General features: G+C 43.9%; 6 non-coding genes across 6 annotated transcripts; all 6 read left to right on the forward strand.

Moving 5' to 3' along the window:
* Positions 1-1,554: 1,554 nt before the first annotated feature.
* On the forward strand, positions 1,555-1,626 carry TRNAC-GCA (transfer RNA cysteine (anticodon GCA)). The gene has a single exon. It is a non-coding gene; the product is annotated as a tRNA-Cys (tRNA).
* Positions 1,627-2,636: 1,010 nt separating this feature from the next.
* Positions 2,637-2,708, forward strand: TRNAC-GCA (transfer RNA cysteine (anticodon GCA)). Its single transcript has one exon. It is a non-coding gene; the product is annotated as a tRNA-Cys (tRNA).
* Positions 2,709-3,717: 1,009 nt separating this feature from the next.
* TRNAC-GCA (transfer RNA cysteine (anticodon GCA)) lies at positions 3,718-3,789 on the forward strand. The gene has a single exon. It is a non-coding gene; the product is annotated as a tRNA-Cys (tRNA).
* A 2,083-nt stretch (positions 3,790-5,872) lies between these two features.
* TRNAC-GCA (transfer RNA cysteine (anticodon GCA)) lies at positions 5,873-5,944 on the forward strand. The gene has a single exon. It is a non-coding gene; the product is annotated as a tRNA-Cys (tRNA).
* An 11,415-nt stretch (positions 5,945-17,359) lies between these two features.
* On the forward strand, positions 17,360-17,431 carry TRNAC-GCA (transfer RNA cysteine (anticodon GCA)). Its single transcript has one exon. It is a non-coding gene; the product is annotated as a tRNA-Cys (tRNA).
* Positions 17,432-18,442: 1,011 nt separating this feature from the next.
* TRNAC-GCA (transfer RNA cysteine (anticodon GCA)) lies at positions 18,443-18,514 on the forward strand. The gene has a single exon. It is a non-coding gene; the product is annotated as a tRNA-Cys (tRNA).
* The last annotated feature ends 4,502 nt before the right edge of the window (positions 18,515-23,016 follow it).

Here is a 23,016-nt window from a genome sequence, read left to right on the forward strand (position 1 = left end):
GGCCATTTGCAAACGCAAAATGGCTTTATCTGATGTATTAAATGGAAGGTATTCGAAAGGGGTGTTTGGGTGTACCTTCCAAATACCGAATTGTAGTGGTACGTAGAAATGTTTTTCCACCATAATTTGGCCCAAAACAATCATACTTCATCACCATCTCAGTGATTGTGGTAACCAATCCTCAAATGATAAGGTGTCCCGTAAAAACCTCTTCCCCTTTAAGAATGTTTCAAAACAATCATTGTATGTAGAGGCATTGGTCCTATGTACCACTGCCTATTCAAAGAAAATAACAATGAAACAAATAAATCTGTTTTTTAAATGATCCAGTTTTCCTTTAATAAATAATATTAAGGACTACTTCTCCTGTTCCACAGTTTCAAGGTTGTACTTTCTGGCACAACTTAGTATGATCCTCACACTCTTTCATGATGTACTGATATTTTGCCATTCTGATTTTACTGTAAAGCTGTGGATATAGCTCAGTGGTAGAGCATTTGACTGCAGATCAAGAGGTCCCTGGTTCAAATCCGGGTGTCCCCTCACCCTATTTTGATTCTGTTGTTTGTAATTGGGACTTTTCATCAATTCCATGTGGATCATCTTGACAGAGTCAGTGTTCCCTTGGATATTGCACTATAATAGCATTTCAGTGATTCCTGCTCAAAACCTGTGAGTAAATGCAGTTTTTAACACTCGGCTTGGTATTCCCTTTGGGAAATTTCTGAAACATCATTGATCAATTTTGGAATTCGGCTCTTCCTTTCACAGCACTAAACAAAGGGAATGGACTATGAAACCAATTGACAACTTTGTTATACTGTTTGGTGCTTTCTTGTATTGCACTGAAGAAATGGCGTATAAAACTTGGCAGCGAAGCAGTCAATCTATTTCTCATTTCACCTGTGTCTTCTGTCTTACATATATTCCACCTCTTCTCTGTGCATGCAAAGTATGTGTTTGTTTGAAGCACTTCATTTTTGTGAAACGTAGGAACTATTTAATTTCTCCTTAAAAGCTCTGCCTATGTGCAAGATGTATGAACTATCATTGCAGTTGCAAGAAGGCTGGTCTGAAGAATCAGGCCATTTGCAAACGCAAAATGGCTTTTTCTGATGTATTAAATGGAAGGTATTCGAAAGGGGTGTTTGGGTGTGCCTTCCAAATACCAAATTGTAGTGGTACGTAGAAATGTTTTTGCACCATAATTTGGCCAAAAACAATCATACTTCATCACCATCTCAGTGATTGTGGTAACCAATCCTCAAATGATAAGGTGTCCCGTAAAAACCTCTTCCCCTTTAAGAATGTTTCAAAACAATCATTGTATGTAGAGGCATTGGTCCTATGTACCACTGCCTATTCAAATAAAATAACAATGAAACAAATAAATCTGTTTTTTAAATGATCCAGGTTTCCTTTAATAAATAATATTAAGAACTACTTCTCCTGTTCCACAGTTTCAAGGTTGTACTTTCTGGCACAACTTAGTATGATCCTCACACTCTTTCATGATGTACTGATATTTTGTCATTCTGATTTTACTGAAAAGCTGGGGATATAGCTCAGTGGGAGAGCATTTGACTGCAGATCAAGAGGTCCCTGGTTCAAATCCAGGTGTCCTCTCACCCTATTTTGATTCTGTTGTTTGTAAATGGGACTTTTCATGAATTCCATTTGGATCATCTTTGACAGAGTCAGTGTTCCCTTGGATATTGCACTTTAATAGCATTTCAGTGTTTCCTGCTCAAAACCTGTGAGTGAATGCAGTTTTTAACAGTCGGCTTGTTATTCCCTTTGGGAAATTTCTGAAACATCATTGATCAATTTTGGAATTCGGCTCTTCCTTTCACAGCACTAAACAAAGGGAATGGACTATGAAACCAATTGACAACTTTGTTATACTGTTTGGTGCTTTCTTGTATTGCACTGAAGAAATAGCGTATAAAACTTGGCAGCGAAGCAGTCAATCTATTTCTCATTTCACCTGTGTCTTCAGTCTTACATATATTCCACCTCTTCTCTGTGCATGCAAAGTATCTGTTTGTTTGAAGCACTTCATTTTTGTGCAACGTAGGAACTATTTAATTTCTCCTTAAAAGCTCTGCCTACGTGCAAGATGTACGAACTATCATTGCAGTTGCAAGAAGGCTGGTCTGAAGAATCAGGCCATTTGCAAACGCAAAATGGCTTTTTCTGATGTATTGAATGGAAGGTATTCGAAAGGGGTGTTTGGGTGTACCTTCCAAATACCGAATTGTAGTGGTACGTAGAAATGTTTTTCCACCATAATTTGGCCCAAAACAATCATACTTCATCACCATCTCAGTGATTGTGGTAACCAATCCTCAAATGATAAGGTGTCCCGTAAAAACCTCTTCCCCTTTAAGAATGTTTCAAAACAATCATTGTATGTAGAGGCATTGGTCCTATGTACCACTGCCTATTCAAATAAAATAACAATGAAACAAATATCTGTTTTTTAAATGATCCAGTTTTCCTTTAATAAATAATATTAAGGACTACTTCTCCTGTTCCACAGTTTCAAGGTTGTACTTTCCGGAACAACTTAGTATGATCCTCTCACTCTTTCATGATGTACTGATATTTTGTCATTCTGATTGTACTGTAAAGCTGGGGATATAGCTCAGTGGTAGAGCATTTGACTGCAGATCAAGAGGTCCCTGGTTCAAATCCTGGTGTCCCCTCACCCTATTTTGATTCTGTTGTTTGTAATTGGGACTTTCCATCAATTCCATTTGGATCATCTTTGACAGAGTCAGTGTTCCCTTGGATATTGCACTTTAATGGCATTACAGTGTTTGCTTCTCAAAACCTGTGAGAAAATGCAGTTTTTAACACTCGGCTTGGTATTCCCTTTTGGAAATTTCTGAAACATCATTGATCAATATTGGAATTCGGCTCTTCCTTTCACAGCACTAAACAAAGGGAATGGACTATTAAACCAATTGACAACTTTGTTATACTGTTTGGTGCTTTCTTGTATTGCACTGAAGAACTGGCATATAAAACTTGGCAGCGAAGCAGTCAATCTATTTCTCATTTCACCTGTGTCTTCAGTCTTACATATATTCCACCTCTTCTCTGTGCATGCAAAGTATGTGTTTGTTTGAAGCACTTCATTTTTGTGCAACGTAGGAACTATTTAATTTCTCCTTAAAAGCTCTGCCTACGTGCAAGATGTACGAACTATCATTGCAGTTGCAAGAAGGCTGGTCTGAAGAATCAGGCCATTTGCAAACGCAAAATGGCTTTTTCTGATGTATTAAATGGAAGGTATTCGAAAGGGGTGTTTGGGTGTACCTTCCAAATACCGAATTGTAGTGGTATGTAGAAATGTTTTTCCACCATAATTTGGCCCAAAACAATCATACTTCATCATCATCTCTGTGATTGTGGTAACCAATTCTCAAATGATAAGGTGTCCCATAAAAACCTCTTCCCCTTTAAGAATGTTTCAAAACAATCATTGTATGTGGAGGCATTGGTCCTATGTACCACTGCCTATTCAAATAAAATAACAATGAAACAAATATCTGTTTTTAAATGATCCATTTTTCCTTTAATAAATAATATTAAGGACTACTTCTCCTGTTCCACAGTTTCAAGGTTGTACTTTCCGGAACAACTTAGTATGATCCTCTCACTCTTTCATGATGTACTGATATTTTGTCATTCTGATTGTACTGTAAAGCTGGGGATATAGCTCAGTGGTAGAGCATTTGACTGCAGATCAAGAGGTCCCTGGTTCAAATCCTGGTGTCCCCTCACCCTATTTTGATTCTGTTGTTTAATTGGGACTTTCCATCAATTCCATTTGGATCATCTTTGACAGAGTCAGTGTTCCCTTGGATATTGCACTTTAATGGCATTACAGTGTTTGCTTCTCAAAACCTGTGAGTAAATGCAGTTTTTAACACTCGGCTTGGTATTCCCTTTGGGAAATTTCTGAAACATCATTGATCAATTTTGGAATTCGGCTCTTCCTTTCACAGCACTAAACAAAGGGAATGGACTATTAAACCAATTGACAACTTTGTTATACTGTTTGGTGCTTTCTTGTATTGCACTGAAGAAATGGCGTATAAAAGAAGCAGTCAATCTATTTCTCATTTCACCTGTGTCTTCAGTCTTACATATATTCCACCTCTTCTCTGTGCATGCAAAGTGCGTGTTTGTTTGAAGCACTTCATTTTTGTGCAACGTAGGAACTATTTAATTTCTCCTTAAAAGGTCTGCCTACGTGCAAGATGTACGAACTATCATTGCAGTTGCAAGAAGGCTGGTCTGAAGAATCAGGCCATTTGCATACGCAAAATGGCTTTTTCTGATGTATTAAATGGAAGGTATTCGAAAGGGGTGTTTGGGTGTACCTTCCAAATACCAAATTGTAGTGGTACGTAGAAATGTTTTTCCACCATAATTTGGCCCAAAACAATCATACTTCATCATCATCTCCGTGATTGTGGTAACCAATTCTCAAATGATAAGGTGTCCCGTAAAAACCTCTTCCCCTTTAAGAATGTTTCAAAACAGTCATTGTATGTGGAGGCATTGGTCCTATGTACCACTGCCTATTCAAATAAAATAACAATGAAACAATTAAATCTGTTTTTTAAATGATCCAGTTTTCCTTTAATAAATAATATTAAGGACTACTTCTCCTGTTCCACAGTTTCAAGGTTGTACTTTCTGGCACAACTTAGTATGATCCTCACACTCTTCCATGATGTACTGATATTTTGTCATTCTGATTTTACTGAAAAGCTGGTGATATAGCTCAGTGGTAGAGCATTTGACTGCAGATCAAGAGTTCCCTGGTTCAAATCCGACTGTCCTCTCACCCTATTTTGATTCTGTTGTTTGTAATTGGGACTTTTCATCAATTCTATTTGGATCATCTTTGACAGAGTCAGTGTTCCCTTGGATATTGCACTTTAATAGCATTTCAGTGTTTCCTGCTCAAAACCTGTGAGTGTATGCAGTTTTTAACAGTCGGCTTGTTATTCCCTTTGGGAAATTTCTGAAACATCATTGATCAATTTTGGAATTCGGCTCTTCCTTTCACAGCACTAAACAAAGGGAATGGACTATTAAACCAATTGACAACTTTGTTATACTGTTTGGTGCTTTCTTGTATTGCACTGAAGAAATGGCGTATAAAACTTGGCAGCGAAGAAGTCAATCTATTTCTCATTTCACCTGTGTCTTCAGTCTTACATATATTCCACCTCTTCTCTGTGCATGCAAAGTATGTGTTTGTTTGAAGCACTTCATTTTTGTGCAACGTAGGAACTATTTAATTTTTCCTTAAAAGCTCTGCCTACGTGCAAGATGTACGAACTATCATTGCAGTTGCAAGAAGGATGGTCTGAAGAATCAGGCCATTTGCAAACGCAAAATGGCTTTTTCTGATGTATTAAATGGAAGGTATTCGAAAGGGGTGTTTGGGTGTACCTTCCAAATACCGAATTGTAGTGGTACGTAGAAATGTTTTTCCACCATAATTTGGCCCAAAACAATCATACTTCATCACCATCTCAGTGATTGTGGTAACCAATCCTCAAATGATAAGGTGTCCCGTAAAAACCTCTTCCCCTTTAAGAATGTTTCAAAACAATCATTGTATGTAGAGGCATTGGTCCTATGTACCACTGCCTATTCAAATAAAATACCAATGAAACAAATATCTGTTTTTTAAATGATCCAGTTTTCCTTTAATAAATAATATTAAGGACTACTTCTCCTGTTCCACAGTTTCAAGGTTGTACTTTCCGGAACAACTTAGTATGATCCTCTCACTCTTTCATGATGTACTGATATTTTGTCATTCTGGTTGCACTTTAAAGCTGGGGATATAGCTCAGTGGTAGAGCATTTGACTGCAGATCAAGAGGTCCCTGGTTCAAATCCGGTTGTCCCCTCACCCTATTTTGATTCATTTGTTTGTAATTGGGACTTTTCATCAATTCCATTTGGATCATCTTTGACAGAGTCAGTATTCCCTTGGATATTGTACTTTAATAGCATTTCAGTGTTTCCTGCTCAAAACCTGTGAGTAAATGCAGTTTTTAACACTCGGCTTGTTATTCCATTTGGGAAATTTCTGAAACATCATTGATCAATTTTGGAATTCGGCTCTTCCTTTCAGAGCACTAAACAAAGGGAATGGACAATTAAACCAATTGACAACTTTGTTATACTGTTTGGTGCTTTCTTGTATTGCACTGAAAAAATGGCGTATAAAACTTGGCAGCGAAGCAGTCAATCTATTTCTCATTTCACCTGTGTCTTCAGTCTTACATATATTTCACCTCTTCTCTGTGCATGCAAAGTATGTGTTTGTTTGAAGCACTTCATTTTTGTGCAACGTAGGAACTATTTAATTTTTCCTTAAAAGCTATGCCTACGTGCAAGATGTACGAACTATCATTGCAGTTGCAAGAAGGCTGGTCTGAAGAATCAGGCCATTTGCAAACGCAAAATGGCTTTTTCTGATGTATTAAATGGAAGATATTCGAAAGGGGTGTTTGGGTGTACCTTCCAAATACTGAATTGTAGTGGTACGTAGAAATGTTTTTCCACCATAATTTGGCTCAAAACAATCATACTTCATCACCATCTCAGTGATTGTGGTAACCAATCCTCAAATGATAAGGTGTCCCGTAAAAACCTTTATCCCTTTAAGAATGTTTCAAAACAATAATTGTATGTAGAGGCATTGGTCCTATGTACCACTGCCTATTCAAATAAAATAACAATGAAACAAATATCTGTTTTTTAAATGATCCAGTTTTCCTTTAATAAATAATAATAAGGACTACTTCTCCTGTTCCACAGTTTCAAGGTTGTACTTTCCGGAACAACTTAGTATGATCCTCTCACTCTTTCATGATGTACTGATATTTTGTCATTCTGTTTGTACTGTGAAGCTGGGGATATAGCTCAGTGGTAGAGCATTTGACTGCAGATCGAGAGATCCCTGGTTCAAATCCTGGTGTCCCCTCACCTTGTTTTATTCTGTTGTTTGTAATTGGGACTTTCCATCAATTCCATTTGGATCATCTTTGACAGAGTCAGTGTTCCCTTGGATATTGCACTTTACTAGCATTTCCGTGTTTCCTGCTCAAAGCCTGTGAGTAAATGCAGTTTTTAACACTCTGCTTGGTATTCCCTTTGGGAAATTTCTGAAACATCATTGATCAATTTTGGAATTTGGCTCTTCCTTTCACAGCACTAAACAAAGGGAATGGACTATTAAACCAATTGACAACTTTGTTATACTGTTTGGTGCTTTCTTGTATTGCACTGAAGAAATGGCATATAAAACTTGGCAGCGAAGCCATGTGTTTGTTTGAAGCACTTCATTTTGTGCAACGTAGGAACTATTTAATTTCTCCTTAAAAGCTCTGCCTACGTGCAAGATGTACGAACTATCATTGCAGTTGCAAGAAGGCTGGTCTGAAGAATCAGGCCATTTGCAAACGCAAAATGGCTTTTTCTGATGTATTAAATGGAAGGTATTCGAAAGGGGTGTTTGGGTGTACCTTCCAAATACCGAATTGTAGTGGTACGTAGAAATGTTTTTCCACCATAATTTGGCCCAAAACAATCATACTTCATCACCATCTCAGTGGTTATGGTAACCAATCCTCATATGGCCGGGATGCCCGCCACCCCCTCCCAACACACATCCCCAAGGATGGGAAGTCGGACAATCGTTGAACTTTTGGAAGACGGGAGGGAGTCACCCTCCCGGCCGTATTTATTAAAATATGAAACAAAATTTAAAACATTAAATTAAAAGTTTCATCATTATGCATTATGTACAATTTGACATTTATTACATTTCGATGCAGTCATGTACTTTTGGCTAACATCCTGAAAATGCATACACTCTAATTCAAATTGTACATGCTAGCATTAAGGGCCAACTGCAAGGTCTTAACCGGTGTCATATCCCTACTACCAAACTCCCGCCCTCACCGTGTGAGTGGCGCATGCGCAGAGGGCTCTACCCTCATTGCCAACTGTAACTTCCCTTGTCGTGGTGGGGGCCCCCTTTCTACTCGACGCCATCTTAAGGGTCGTCCGAGTTCCCGTATGAGATCTCTGTAGGAAGGACAGCGTGGACTCTCCCCCCCACCTCATACTCTCTATCCGCCATCGCGGATATCCGGCCCCCGGGAAATTAGTCAGGAGGGGCATTTAACCGCCTCCCCCCCTGGGAGGGGCCCATGGCCATCTCCCCCTAGGCGCCCCATCCTTAGTGGGTGCCGCCTCCCCGTGGAAGGGGCCAATGGCTGTCTTCCCCCGGGCGCTCCCAACCATTGTGGGTGGCGCCCCACTCTAGGGACCTTTAAATTCCTTCTCACCGATCATGACCTTACCGCCCGACAAATAAATACGACAGTTGTTTACCTACTAAAAAGAAAAAATTCCACATCATCTTACTGCTATTACTGATCATTCCTGCAAGAAGACATTTCTCCAATGCAAACCATATTTACATTCTCAACATTCCTTTATTCACTCTACCAAGGAAAAGGAAAGGCCTATACTTTCATCACTCAGAAAACTTTATTTTCTCCAAACATTTGCTATCAGGGGCTGGTGGGTGGGTCAAAGTTGCTGCTTGTTCCGTCGAGGGCTCACGAGCAACGAGTGGGTGCAGCCTTCCGATCCGAGGAACAAGAGGATGATCTTCTGGGTTCCCGCTCCTTTATCCTTCTGCGGGAGGGCGTGTACCCATCCCTGATACGCCTACTGGGCGTGGTCTTCCTTCGAGGTGTCTAGGACAACCCCTCTCGGGCGGGGGAAGGCGCGCTCCGGCTACGCCGCTTTGGGCATACCAGCCGGGCCACGCCCACCCCGCCCAAAATGGCTTCCCGGGAGGTTCGGGCCCCCATCCATACGTTCGGGGGGACCGAGCGGTCGCCCCTTTCCATATGGCCGGGATGCCCGCCACCCCCTCCCAACACACATCCCCAAGGATGGGAAGTCGGACAATCGTTGAACTTTTGGAAGACGGGAGGGAGTCACCCTCCCGGCCGTATTAATTAAAATATGAAACAAAATTTAAAACATTAAATTAAAAGTTTCATCATTATGCATTATGTACAATTTGACATTTATTACATTTCGATGCAGTCATGTACTTTTGGCTAACATCCTGAAAATGCATACACTCTAATTCAAATTGTACATCCTAGCATTAAGGGCCAACGGCAAGGTCTTAACCGGTGTCAGATCCCTACTACCAAACTCCCGCCCTCACCGTGTGAGCGGCGCATGCGCAGAGGGCTCTACCCTCATTGCCAACTGTAACTTCCCTTGTCATGGTGGGGGCCCCCTTTCTACTCGACGCCATCTTAAGGGTCGTCCGAGTTCCCGTATGAGGTCTCTGTAGGAAGGACAGCGTGGACTCTCCCCCCCACCTCATACTCTCTATCCGCCGTCGCGGATATCCGGCCCCCGGGAAATTAGTCAGGAGGGGCATTTAACCGCCTCCCCCCCTGGGAGGGGCCCATGGCCATCTCCCCCTAGGCGCCCCATCCTTAGTGGGTGCCGCCTCCCCGTGGAAGGGGCCAATGGCCGTCTTCCCCCGGGCGCTCCCATCCATTGTGGGTGGCGCCCCACTCTAGGGACCTTTAAATTCCTTCTCACCGATCATGACCTTACCGCCCGACAAATAAATACGACAGTTGTTTACCTACTAAAAAGAAAAAATTCCACATCATCTTACTGCTATTACTGATCATTCCTGCAAGAAGAAATTTCTCCCATGCAAACCATATTTACATTCTCAACATTCCTTTATTCACTCTACCAAGGAAAAGGAAAGGCCTATACTTTCATCACTCAGAAAACTTTATTTTCTCCAAACATTTGCTATCAGGGGCTGGTGGGTGGGTCAAAATTGCTGCTTGTTCCGTCGAGGGCTCACGAGCAACGAGTGGGTGCAGCCTTCCGATCCGAGGAACAAGAGGACGATCTTCTGGGTTCCCGCTCCTTTATCCTTCTGCGGGAGGGCGTGTACCCGTCCCTGATACGCCTACTGGGCGTGGTCTTCCTTCGAGGTGTCTAGGACAACCCCTCTCGGGCGGGGGAAGGCGCGCTCCGGCTACGCCGCTTTGGGCATACCAGCCGGGCCACGCCCACCCCACCCAAAATGGCTTCCCGGGAGGTTCGGGCCCCCATCCATACGTTCGGGTGGACCGAGCGGTCGCCCCTTTCCATATGGCCGGGATGCCCGCCACCCCCTCCCAACACACATCCCCAAGGATGGGAAGTCGGACAATCGTTGAACTTTTGGAAGACGGGAGGGAGTCACCCTCCCGGCCGTATTAATTAAAATATGAAACAAAATTTAAAACATTAAATTAAAAGTTTCATCATTATGCATTATGTACAATTTGACATTTATTACATTTCGATGCAGTCATGTACTTTTGGCTAACATCCTGAAAATGCATACACTCTAATTCAAATTGTACATGCTAGCATTAAGGGCCAACTGCAAGGTCTTAACCGGTGTCATATCCCTACTACCAAGCTCCCGCCCTCACCGTGTGAGCGGCGCATGCGCAGAGGGCTCTACCCTCATTGCCAACTGTAACTTCCCTTGTCATGGTGGGGGCCCCCTTTCTACTCGACGCCATCTTAAGGGTCGTCCGAGTTCCCGTATGAGGTCTCTGTAGGAAGGACAGCGTGGACTCTCCCCCCCACCTCATACTCTCTATCCGCCGTCGCGGATATCCGGCCCCCGGGAAATTAGTCAGGAGGGGCATTTAACCGCCTCCCCCCCTGGGAGGGGCCCATGGCCATCTCCCCCTAGGCGCCCCATCCTTAGTGGGTGCCGCCTCCCCGTGGAAGGGGCCAATGGCCGTCTTCCCCCGGGCGCTCCCATCCATTGTGGGTGGCGCCCCACTCTAGGGACCTTTAAATTCCTGCTCACCGATCATGACCTTACCGCCACAGACCGGATAGTTGACCGACTATCCGGTCCCCCCAACTCCTCCTATAGGTCATACTTCCTCAAACCTCCCAGCCATGCAACCAAATCTCCTATTAGTAAATCATTCCCCTCCCTGGACAGGTGAACCCCATCGTACAGATACATATGGTCACCCCGGATACACCCATGAGGAATGACATGCAACTGTGCAGAACTGAACAGTCTATTAATCTTATTATTGACCCGTTTAACTGAATGGTTCAGAGCTGACACCGAAAGGCCCCCTTGCCACCTCCTTCTAGGAATCATGTGGGACCAGGCAATCGTGCACCCCGGGACTCTTTTAGCCAACCAGCTAACAGCCAACAAGATTCGTTCAAGTAACACTCGTCTGCCCAGTGTCACCAAATCGTTGCCACCCAGTTGTACTATGACTACAGATGGCGGTGACCTATGCCGCCCTAAAAGTCCCTCGAAAAATGACTCAAATTGGTCAAAAACGAGCCCACCTTTCCCATGGAAAGCCACTCTGAACCCGTATTCCCCAGGTGCGTGAATCGCGTCACCTTCCTTGAATACGTCACCGGCGCGCCTCACGTATGAGTGGCCCACGACCCATACCATCCTCTCCCCAGTCGGTGATCTCTGACCGCTGGTCTCTCGATGTAGGGTCGACCTCCAATTCCGCCCTCCATGGCAAGCCCGCGAAACTGCAAAGTAAACAAAAGACAGAAAACGCGAGTGCATGTCAATTGATCACTTACAACATGTGCAATCGCACATACCTCTTGAAGCAATTCGAGGACCAACGGCCTAATTGTTTCACTTCCTCGGCACTCTGACCCCTGGCTGTAGCCTCAGTAGCAGCCCCTATCCTAAAGGAGTGGGTCCCAAAATCGCACGGGTCCATGCCCGCGTCAGCGATTGCCAGTGCCAGCACCCTCTGAAACTGAAATCTCGTCAGTGGGGTGCCATCCTTGTGTCGGAGCAAGCTCCCCCCCAGGCGGCCACTCTTAGCGCCAAATAGTCTTCCACACACTTCAACGGGCAGACGGGGGACCCACGCTTGCGCTGCACGACCACACTATCTCCCATAGCCCCCTGGTCGGTCTTGGACCTGGCTATCATGATTACCATCGAATCACACCTTATCTGGACGTGATCCCTGCACAAACCTCCCTCCATATCTCTCTTGTTCCTTGCGACAAGTTCGCTCACCCTCATGGCCCCATGGAATGCCAATGTGAAAGCTGCCCGGAACAGAACTGCTTCGTAATGGGAGGAACACGTCTCGTCCAGCTTTGCTAAAAGCAGAGACAGTCTGTCTAAGCCAATCGGGTGCCTCGTATCTCTCTTGCAACCCTCAAGGCGCTGCCAGCCGCGAAGGGCTTTCCTCACCAAAAAAGAACCTGTAGGGTCTTTTATGCCGTGTACCTGGGCCATGAAAGAAATGGCCGCCCTATGCCTACCGGCCGTTGCCACTGATCGGCCCTCCCTGTGTAGTGCAACCAGGTACCCCAGGAAGGATTCCTCCTGACCCCAATGCAGACTCCCTACAGGACCCAAATACGTGCAATAGGAACGAAACGTTCCTTCGTATGCTTTCCTTGTCCTGGGGGCTAGACTCGCTGCCACGAGGTCTTGTAATCCGAAGCACCGATTAGCCACATTGCTTCTGGGAATGGTGCTGCCTCTAGGTCTGCTGTGGGCAGATAACCCCTGAATGCCTGCATATGTGAACGAGAGAGTGCATCAGCCGCATGATTCAGTACACCTGGCACATGTTTCGCCCTGAACAGTACATTCAATCTCATGCACAGCAGCACAATCTCTTTCAACAATCTCAAAATAATTTTGCAGCGTGCTGCCTGTTGGTTAATGCAATCTACGACAGTCATATTGTCGGACCAAAACACCACTGAGCGGCCCCTGAAGTCGTCAGCCCATGTCATCAGAGCAACCCAGATGGGAAATAACTCCAGGAACCCAATGTTACCTGTGAGGCCGTCAGAGTGCCACCATGTTGGCCATGTTTGTGCCGACCATCGATCACCTAAGATGGCGCCAAAACCCACGCTCCCTGCCGAGTCGGTCCATAGACCTAATTCCTCCGATGACTCTGGCGGGGAGCTCCAAACGACTCGACCGTTGAAGTCCGCCAGAAATGCCAACCAAATACGCTATCCTGGCGAACCTCTCCAGACAGTCTCGTACGGTGGTGAGCCTCTTTGAGACCACCCATAGCCTGCGCGATAGAGCGCGAAAACGGCCGGGCCATAGGAATCACCCTCAAGGCAAAATTAAGCTGACCCACTGTTCGTTGTAACTGGTGCAGGGTCACTTTCCCCCCACCCAGGCATTGCATCAAGGAAGCCCGGAACTTGGTCACTTTGTCTACTGGTAGTCGGAAACACCCCTCCACAGAATCGAGCTCAATACCCAGAAACTCCAGTGAAGTAGATGGTCCGACCGTCTTACCTGGTGCCAATGGGACACCGAATTCATTCATGAGGATGCAGAAATCATACAGCGCCTTTGCGCAATTCATATCCCCGGCTGCCCCCAAAAACAGAAAATCATCCAGAAAATGCATAACATGTCTATGCCCGGTGGCCTCTGTAAATGCCCATTCCAAAAAACAGCTAAACATCTCAAAATATGCACATGAAATGGAACAACCCATGGGCATGCATTTATCCATGTAATAATTTCCCTGAAATGCAAAACCTAGCAGGCGCTGATCCTGCGGGTGCACCGGAAGCAACCGGAATGCTGATTCGATATCACATTTCGCCATCAGCGCCCCAGGGCCTAGGTGGTTCAATATGGCCACGGCATCGTCGAACGATGCGTATCGTACCGAACAAACTTCTGGGTCTATGGCATCATTCACCGAGGAACCCCTAGGAGCAGAAAGGTTATGTATGAGTCTAAACTCCCCCGGATCTTTCTTCGGGACAACCCCTAATGGGGAACATATGAAATCGGCCACCGGTGGGCAGGAAAAGGGGCCAGCCACTCGTCCTAAACTGACTTCCTTTGCTATTTTCTTTTCTGCCACGCTTGGGTTGTGCCGTACCGATAACTGGTTTTTACAAAAAGAATTCCCCCGAACTTCCCCCACCGGAATGTGGAAGCCATGTAGGAATCCCTTCCTCAACATCCCAGCGGACACATGATCAGGGTATTTGTTTAACCACGGAATCATAACCATGAGATCAACGGGTGTAGGCAATCGGTTACAAAGGTCCACCTTACTCCTGCTTAGGTCCTCCTTTTCCACCCGTCCCACCATTCTTTGATCTACATGCACTTTCCAGGGTGTGAGGAATTCCCACAGCCGGCACACACATGCTTAAACTTGCATGTCCCCTGCGGTCTGTTACAATTGCCTCGATTGAAGCCCCAACAGACCCCCCCTTGTCCGCCCTTCCCGCCAACTCTAGGCTGATAGCCCCCACCTGTGCCTGCTCGAAAGGGCACCCCGGGCTTTTGGCGGACAACTCCGGACCCGCTCCCGCCTGGCGAGGACATACCTGTCGCCCCTGGCAGGAGTTGCTTGTGCCATGACACCGAGTCCAAACAATCCCAAGACAGAGAAGCATCATATTCCTTTGCTTTACGGAACTTCATGTCATAACCTTTCCATTCTTCCCCCTCATACATTGAATAAAAATCCATAATGCGATTCTGGTAGCAAACCAACTCAGTCATAATATCAGGTTTACGTTCCCCCATAACTGCGGTAAATATAGAGAAGGCCTTAACCCAGTTCGTCACTGTCTCTTCCACCCTGAACTCGGCCATCTTGGCGCACCATACACTAGGGTGCCACAAATCTTTCTGCGTTTTAGCATACTCCATCTCACGATGGTCCGTTAACAATGAAAACATGTTAACATACTTGTCTCCCCATATTAACTCTTTCGTGGCCAAGGGAACGTGCTGTGCAACTTTTTCCAGCCTTGAGGGTAACGAGCCCTCCCCCGCCATTGGCAATGCGAGCTTACCCGGATCGGCTATTGTTGCCACCACCTTCTCTTGACCAGCTGCTGGTACTCCTGGCGCCACCTGTGGGGGAACAAGAGGAACACTCGCTTTCGCGACATCTCTCGATTGCCGCAACTGCTTCATTAACACTCTGGCCTCTTCGGCCGGATCTCCCGGGGTCGCTGTGCCCCCCACCTTTGTTTTAAGCCATGCGGTCAACTGAGCGGCCAATTCTGGGGGCATTTCATCATCCTCGGTCGAGGTGATCACCACTGGGATAGGCTGGCCTAAAACTGGTTCCTGAACCTGGTTACCAGCCGGTACTAGGGGAGCGATGGGCGGCACCACTGGTGCTGGGACCCCCCCCCCCCGAGACTGCCCTTTCTTTGACCCGCTTCCCTCTTAACCCGGGAACCCCTCCCGGCAAGGCCGGGCCTATTACCTTTTTCGGCTGACCTGGGTCGTTCATTGTAGCCAATTGCTTCTTTACCTCCGCCAAACCTCTACCGAGCGATTGGACTTGACCGAGCTTTCGGTCCATACACGCCATCCGGTTCGACAACAGGCGTAACATCTTCTCCATCTCGGAACCCTTCCTGCTTGCTTGCTAGGCATGGTTGCGAGTCCTCCGCCTTTGGTCGATCCACGAGGTCCTGAAATCCGTGTCGAAACTGAAAGATAAAATCAGGATTACCACGTTCAAAATTGCTGCTTGTTCCGTCGAGGGCTCACGAGCAACGAGTGGGTGCAGCCTTCCGATCCGAGGAACAAGAGGACGATCTTCTGGGTTCCCGCTCCTTTATCCTTCTGCGGGAGGGCGTGTACCCGTCCCTGATACGCCTACTGGGCGTGGTCTTCCTTCGAGGTGTCTAGGACAACCCCTCTCGGGCGGGGGAAGGCGCGCTCCGGCTACGCCGCTTTGGGCATACCAGCCGGGCCACGCCCACCCTGCCCAAAATGGCTTCCCGGGAGGTTCGGGCCCCCATCCATACGTTCGGGGGGACCGAGCGGTCGCCCCTTTCCAAATGATAAGGTGTCCCGTAAAAACCTCTTCCCCTTTAAGAATGTTTCAAAACAATCATTGTATGTAGAGGCATTGGTCCTATGTACCACTGCCTATTCAAATAAAATAACAATGAAACAAATATCTGTTTTTTAAATGATCCAGTTTTCCTTTAATAAATAATATTAAGGACTACTTCTCCTGTTCCACAGTTTCAAGGTTGTACTTTCCGGAACAACTTAGTATGATCCTCTCACTCTTTCATGATGTACTGATATTTTGTCATTCTGATTGTACTGTAAAGCTGGGGATATAGCTCAGTGGTAGAGCATTTGACTGCAGATCAAGCGGTGCCTGGTTCAAATCCTGGTGTCCCCTCACCCTATTTTGATTCTGTTGTTTGTAATTGGGACTTTCCATCAATTCCATTTGGATCATCTTTGACAGAGTCAGTGTTCCCTTGGATATTACACTTTAATGGCATTACAGTGTTTGCTTCTCAAAACCTGTGAGTAAATGCAGTTTTAACACTCGGCTTGTTATTCCCTTTGGGAAATTTCTGAAACATCATTGATCAATTTTGGAATTCGGCTCTTCCTTTCACAGCACTAAACAAAGGGAATGGACTATTAAACCAATTGACAACTTTGTTATACTGTTTGGTGCTTTCTTGTATTGCACTGAAGAAATGGCATATAAAACTTGGCAGCGAAGCAGTCAATCTATTTCTCATTTCACCTGTGTCTTCAGTCTTACATATATTCCACCTCTTCTCTGTGCATGCAAAGTATGTGTTTGTTTGAAGCACTTCATTTTTGTGCAACGTAGGAACTATTTAATTTCTCCTTAAAAGCTCTGCCTACGTGCAAGATGTACGAACTATCATTGCAGTTGCAAGAAGGCTGGTCTGAAGAATCAGGCCATTTGCAAACGCAAAATGGCTTTTTCTGATGTATTAAATGGAAGGTATTCGAAAGGGGTGTTTGGGTGTACCTTCCAAATACCGAATTGTAGTGGTACGTAGAAATGTTTTTGCACCATAATTTGGCCCAAAACAATCATACTTCATCATCATCTCTGTGATTGTGGTAACCAATCCTCAAATGATAAGGTGTCCCGTAAAAACCTCTTCCCCTTTAAGAATGTTTCAAAACAATCATTGTATGTAGAGGCATTGATCCTATGTACCACTGCCTATTCAAATAAAATAACAATGAAACAAATAAATCTGTTTTTTAAATGATCCAGTTTTCCTTTAATAAATAATATTAAGGACTACTTCTCCTGTTCCACAGTTTCAAGGTTGTACTTTCTGGCACAACTTAGTATGAGCCTCACACTCTTTCATGATGTACTGATATTTTGCCATTCTAATTTTACTGAAAAGCTGGGGATATAGCTCAGTGGTAGAGCATTTGACTGCAGATCAAGAGGTCCCTGGTTCAAATCCGGGTGTCCTCTCACCCTATTTTGATTCTGTTGTTTGTAATTGGGACTTTCCATCAATTCCATTTGGATCATCTTTGACAGAGTCAGTGTTCCCTTGGATATTACACTTTAATGGCATTACAGTGTTTGCTTCTCAAAACCTGTGAGTAAATGCAGTTTTAACACTCGGCTTGTTATTCCCTTTGGGAAATTTCTGAAACATCATTGATCAATTTTGGAATTCGGCTCTTCCTTTCACAGCACTAAACAAAGGGAATGGACTATTAAACCAATTGACAACTTTGTTATACTGTTTGGTGCTTTCTTGTATTGCACTGAAGAAATGGCATATAAAACTTGGCAGCGAAGCAGTCAATCTATTTCTCATTTCACCTGTGTCTTCAGTCTTACATATATTCCACCTCTTCTCTGTGCATGCAAAGTATGTGTTTGTTTGAAGCACTTCATTTTTGTGCAACGTAGGAACTATTTAATTTCTCCTTAAAAGCTCTGCCTACGTGCAAGATGTACGAACTATCATTGCAGTTGCAAGAAGGCTGGTCTGAAGAATCAGGCCATTTGCAAACGCAAAATGGCTTTTTCTGATGTATTAAATGGAAGGTATTCGAAAGGGGTGTTTGGGTGTACCTTCCAAATACCGAATTGTAGTGGTACGTAGAAATGTTTTTGCACCATAATTTGGCCCAAAACAATCATACTTCATCATCATCTCTGTGATTGTGGTAACCAATCCTCAAATGATAAGGTGTCCCGTAAAAACCTCTTCCCCTTTAAGAATGTTTCAAAACAATCATTGTATGTAGAGGCATTGATCCTATGTACCACTGCCTATTCAAATAAAATAACAATGAAACAAATAAATCTGTTTTTTAAATGATCCAGTTTTCCTTTAATAAATAATATTAAGGACTACTTCTCCTGTTCCACAGTTTCAAGGTTGTACTTTCTGGCACAACTTAGTATGAGCCTCACACTCTTTCATGATGTACTGATATTTTGTCATTCTACTTTTCTTGAAAAGCTGGGGATATAGCTCAGTGGTAGAGCATTTGACTGCAGATCAAGAGGTCCCTGGTTCAAATCCGGGTGTCCCCTCACCCTATTTTGATTCTGTTGTTTGTAATTGGGACTTTTCATCAATTCCATTTGGATCATCTTTGACAGAGTCAGTGTTCCCTTGGATATTGCACTTTAATAGCATTTCAGTGTTTCCTGCTCAAAACCTGTGAGTAAATGCAGTTTTTAACACTCGGCTTGTTATTCCCTTTGGGAAATTTCTGAAACATCATTGATCAATTTTGGAATTCGGCTCTTCCTTTCAGAGCACTAAACAAAGGGAATGGACTATTAAACCAATTGACAACTTTGTTATACTGTTTGGTGCTTTCTTGTATTGCACTGAAGAAATGGCGTATAAAACTTGGCAGCGAAGCAGTCAATCTATTTCTCATTTCACCTGTGTCTTCAGTCTTACGTATATTCCACCTCTTCTCTGTGTATGCAAAGTATGTGTTTGTTTGAAGCACTTAATTTTTGTGCAACGTAGGAACTATTTAATTTTTCCTTAAAAGCTATGCCTACGTGCAAGATGTACGAACTATCATTGCAGTTGCAAGAAGGCTGGTCTGAAGAATCAAGCCATTTGCAAACGCAAAATGGCTTTTTCTGATGTATTAAATGGAAGGTATTCGAAAGGGTGTTTGGGTGTACCTTCCAAATACTGAATTGTAGTGGTACGTAGAAATGTTTTTCCACCATAATTTGGCCCAAAACAATCATACTTCATCACCATCTCAGTGATTGTGGTAACCAATCCTCAAATGATAAGGTGTCCCGTAAAAACCTCTTCCCCTTTAAGAATGTTTCAAAACAATCATTGTATGTAGAGGCATTGGTCCTATGTACCACTGCCTATTCAAATAAAATAACAATGAAACAAATATCTGTTTTTAAATGATCCAGTTTTCCTTTAATAAATAATATTAAGGACTACTTCTCCTGTTCCACAGTTTCAAGGTTGTACTTTCCGGAACAACTTAGTATGATCCTCTCACTCTTTCATGATGTACTGATATTTTGTCATTCTGATCGTACTGTAAAGCTAGGGATATAGCTCAGTGGTAGAGTATTTGACTGCAGATCGAGAGGTCCCTGGTTTAAATCCTGGTGTCCCCTCACCTTATTTTGATTCTGTTGTTTGTAATTGGGACTTTCCATCAATTCCATTTGGATCATCTTTGACAGAGTCAGTGTTCCCTTGGATATTGCACTTTACTAGCATTTCCGTGTTTATTGCTCAAAGCCTGTGAGTAAATGCAGTTTTTAACACTCGGCTTGGTATTCCCTTTGGGAAATTTCTGAAACATCATTGATCAATTTTGGAATTCGGCTCTTCCTTTCACAGCACTAAACAAAGGGAATGGACTATGAAACCAATTGACAACTTCGTAATACTGTTTGGTGCTTTTTGTATTGTGCTGAAGAAATGGCGTATAAAACTTGGCAGCGAAGCAGTCAATCTATTTCTCATTTCACCTGTGTCTTCAGTCTTACATATATTCCACCTCTTCTCTGTGCATGCAAAGTATGTGTTTGTTTGAAGCACTTCATTTTTGTGCAACGTAGGAACTATTTAATTTCTCCTTCAAAGCTCTGCCTACGTGCAAGATGTACGAACTATCATTGCAGTTGCAAGAAGGCTGGTCTGAAGAATCAGGCCATTTGCAAACGCAAAATGGCTTTTTCTGATGTATTAAATGGAAGGTATTCGAAAGGGGTGTTTGGGTGTTGTGGTAAATAAAAAAATAATACCCTATTTTTGAATGAATAAATGAATAACCAATAGCTCAATAAATAAGAGTCAAGATTCGAGGTAGTAGGAGTTTTGCAGGTTTAATACAGCATAAGGACAGGACCAGGACAACCTGCACAGGAATAGGATGGCAGGGCCCTGGCAGCGCTGCCAGGATCAGGATCGGGACAAAGGAAATTTTTAATAACAGTACATGGGCATATATACATATCGCAAACACATAGCATTACATTGCAATGGGCGTAGCAGTGGGTGGAGCAATAGGCGTGACGCGTAGCAGTCGCGAAAGATAAGGGTGAAAAGAGGTGTAACAGGGCGTATACATAGACATGTGATGCAAACGTAACAGAATATGTCATGAATGGGGCGGAAACCATGGAGGGGGCTACCTGAGGAGCCGGGACCTCTAACCTGATGGTGCGCGCAAACTAGCAATGACGTGTTACTAGGAGAAGCTGGGGGCTTCGAACTCTGTGCTAGGAGCAGAGACTGAAGTCTGGAGAGTCAAGGCGACATGTACCTAAACAGTATCTAGTATCTGATGTTTAGAGAACATGTTGATATAAACTAGAAGTCAGGAGGGGAAAGGCTAACAGACACTAAGACTGGACCATGCATTATTCTACATGTAGTGCGTGATGAAGAATATTAAATGACCATTAATACAGTATTTCTCTAACATGGGGCCGTAAAGGCTAGACAATGACGGAAACTATTGATGCAGTTCAGTAGCTTTAGGAATGCAGAGGAAGAGGACTGAACTGATAATCTGGAATCATAACATACACTTGGCAGACTCAGAGGCAGGGCCAAGCTGAACCGGGCACTGCGAGGCAGGAAGTAAGTGAAGGGTCGAGGATACAGGTGGGGGCTGTATCGCTCCTCAGCGAGGCTTCAGGAGACAGGAGACAGGAGCTGAATCTGGTGTCCGGGCCCTTTTGAGGCCTAGAAACGGGGACTTTACAATGAAATAACGTGCACACTGAGAAACGTGGCAACGTAGCTTTACATGGGCCTGATATTCGTAGTATTCACGAGAACTGGAAACTGCCATACTAGAGGTGGACACAACTGTAATTGCGTCTTTAATCAAACATGGGGAATAACATATGCATATTAATCATGCACATATAACATATGATGGATGACATGTAGGGACACAGAACATGGCAAAATTTACTTTTCCACATTCCCTCCTTGTCACTACGTTTCATCAGGAAACATCAATATTCATGATACCATCTATCATTTCATATAGTATCATTTGCTTGTCTCGAATTGTCTTGGAACGGGATTTAGAACGGGGCTTGGGACTAGGAATACAAGAGGTAGCACAAATGCCGCAAATCGCAGGGCCACATTGTATACAGAGGCAGCAGCTGAATATGATCGCTACTGCAATACCTAGAAAGGACAAGACTTTCCATCCCCAGGCGGAAATTATATTCCAGAACCAACCGGACCATGTCCAGGTGCCTGGATCTTGGTGTAACAGATGGGCAATTTTATGGAGTCTGGTTATAGCTGAATAGACAGACGGCGCGTTATTTGGAATGAAAATGCAGCAACTAGATCCGATGACTCTACAGGCCCCGCCCCTATCGGCCAATATGACGTCAAGGACGAGACGATTCTGGAGCACGACAATTCTCATAAAGGATTGTTCCTCGGTTAAATTACTTAGAGCAGAAGTAGTCTCAATTACTACGGCTTCGAGTGTTCTGGTTAATCTACGTATCAGTTTACTATTCACAACTGTACCTAAATAAGGGAAGACACCTTTATTGATATCTATATATTGTTCTAGAGCAGTTTCTGTATAATCGACAATTGGGGACTCCCTTCTATGTCTAATGTGTACTAGATGTGTGTTTCTATGATAATCAGATGGGGCTAGGAAAACAGGTGGCAGTAGGAAGGCAATGTAACAGGTTCCCTCCCAATCGAGGGGCAGACGAACATATGCGGTCTGACCACAAATAAAATAAGAATGACGTGAAGCTTTGAAAATAGATTTCCTACTGTCACTATACTTGACAATAGTAGTACAATCACTATGTCCTATGTGTGTAGAACCATTATTTCGGACACATAATTCGCCTTTGACTGGTAGTACTGAAATTGCAGGTAAATCTGGAGTGGAATCAGACTGAACATTCAGGACCATGAAATTCGAAGAATAATTACCTAAATTGTACACTTCATTTTCTAGATCTAACCCGGTTCTGTGGGGGAGACCTTGCTTGTCTGGAAAACACGTACTGTTAAGAAAAGACATATCTGTTGAGGATAACGTTAACGTGGACCATGCTCCACACGAACCATTATGTGAAAAAGGATAAGGAAAGAGTGGCAGAACTCCCTTCGGTGTCTGGAAAGGGGGGAGTCGACCACACACCCAACAATTAGTGGCATTGCTGGTTTGGTGTGAATAATGTAGCATGCGGATAAAAGAATTATTTCGCATAGCGAGGCGGTAAGAGAGTTCATGAGGAGGTAGATCACTAAACGTGTGCTCTACTGTAGCATTAGAAGACGTATTTACATGAGAAACTGGGAAACACAGGTAAAATGCATAACTGGTGCAGGAAATCATAATGCTGAGAAATAATATGAAACATAGAAAAACGATACATCGAATTGAGTTTTGACTAACTCTCTCACTATGGGGGTCTATTTTATACATGTCAGAAACAGTCTAACCGTTTCACCTAGGGGAGGACTTAGACAATCAAACTGGCTGACTTATTTTACTAGACCGGAGTTTCAACTTATACTCCTGCTG

This window comes from Lissotriton helveticus, chromosome 1_2 (genome assembly GCF_964261635.1).
Source record: "Lissotriton helveticus chromosome 1_2, aLisHel1.1, whole genome shotgun sequence".
Taxonomy (NCBI): domain Eukaryota; kingdom Metazoa; phylum Chordata; class Amphibia; order Caudata; family Salamandridae; genus Lissotriton; species Lissotriton helveticus.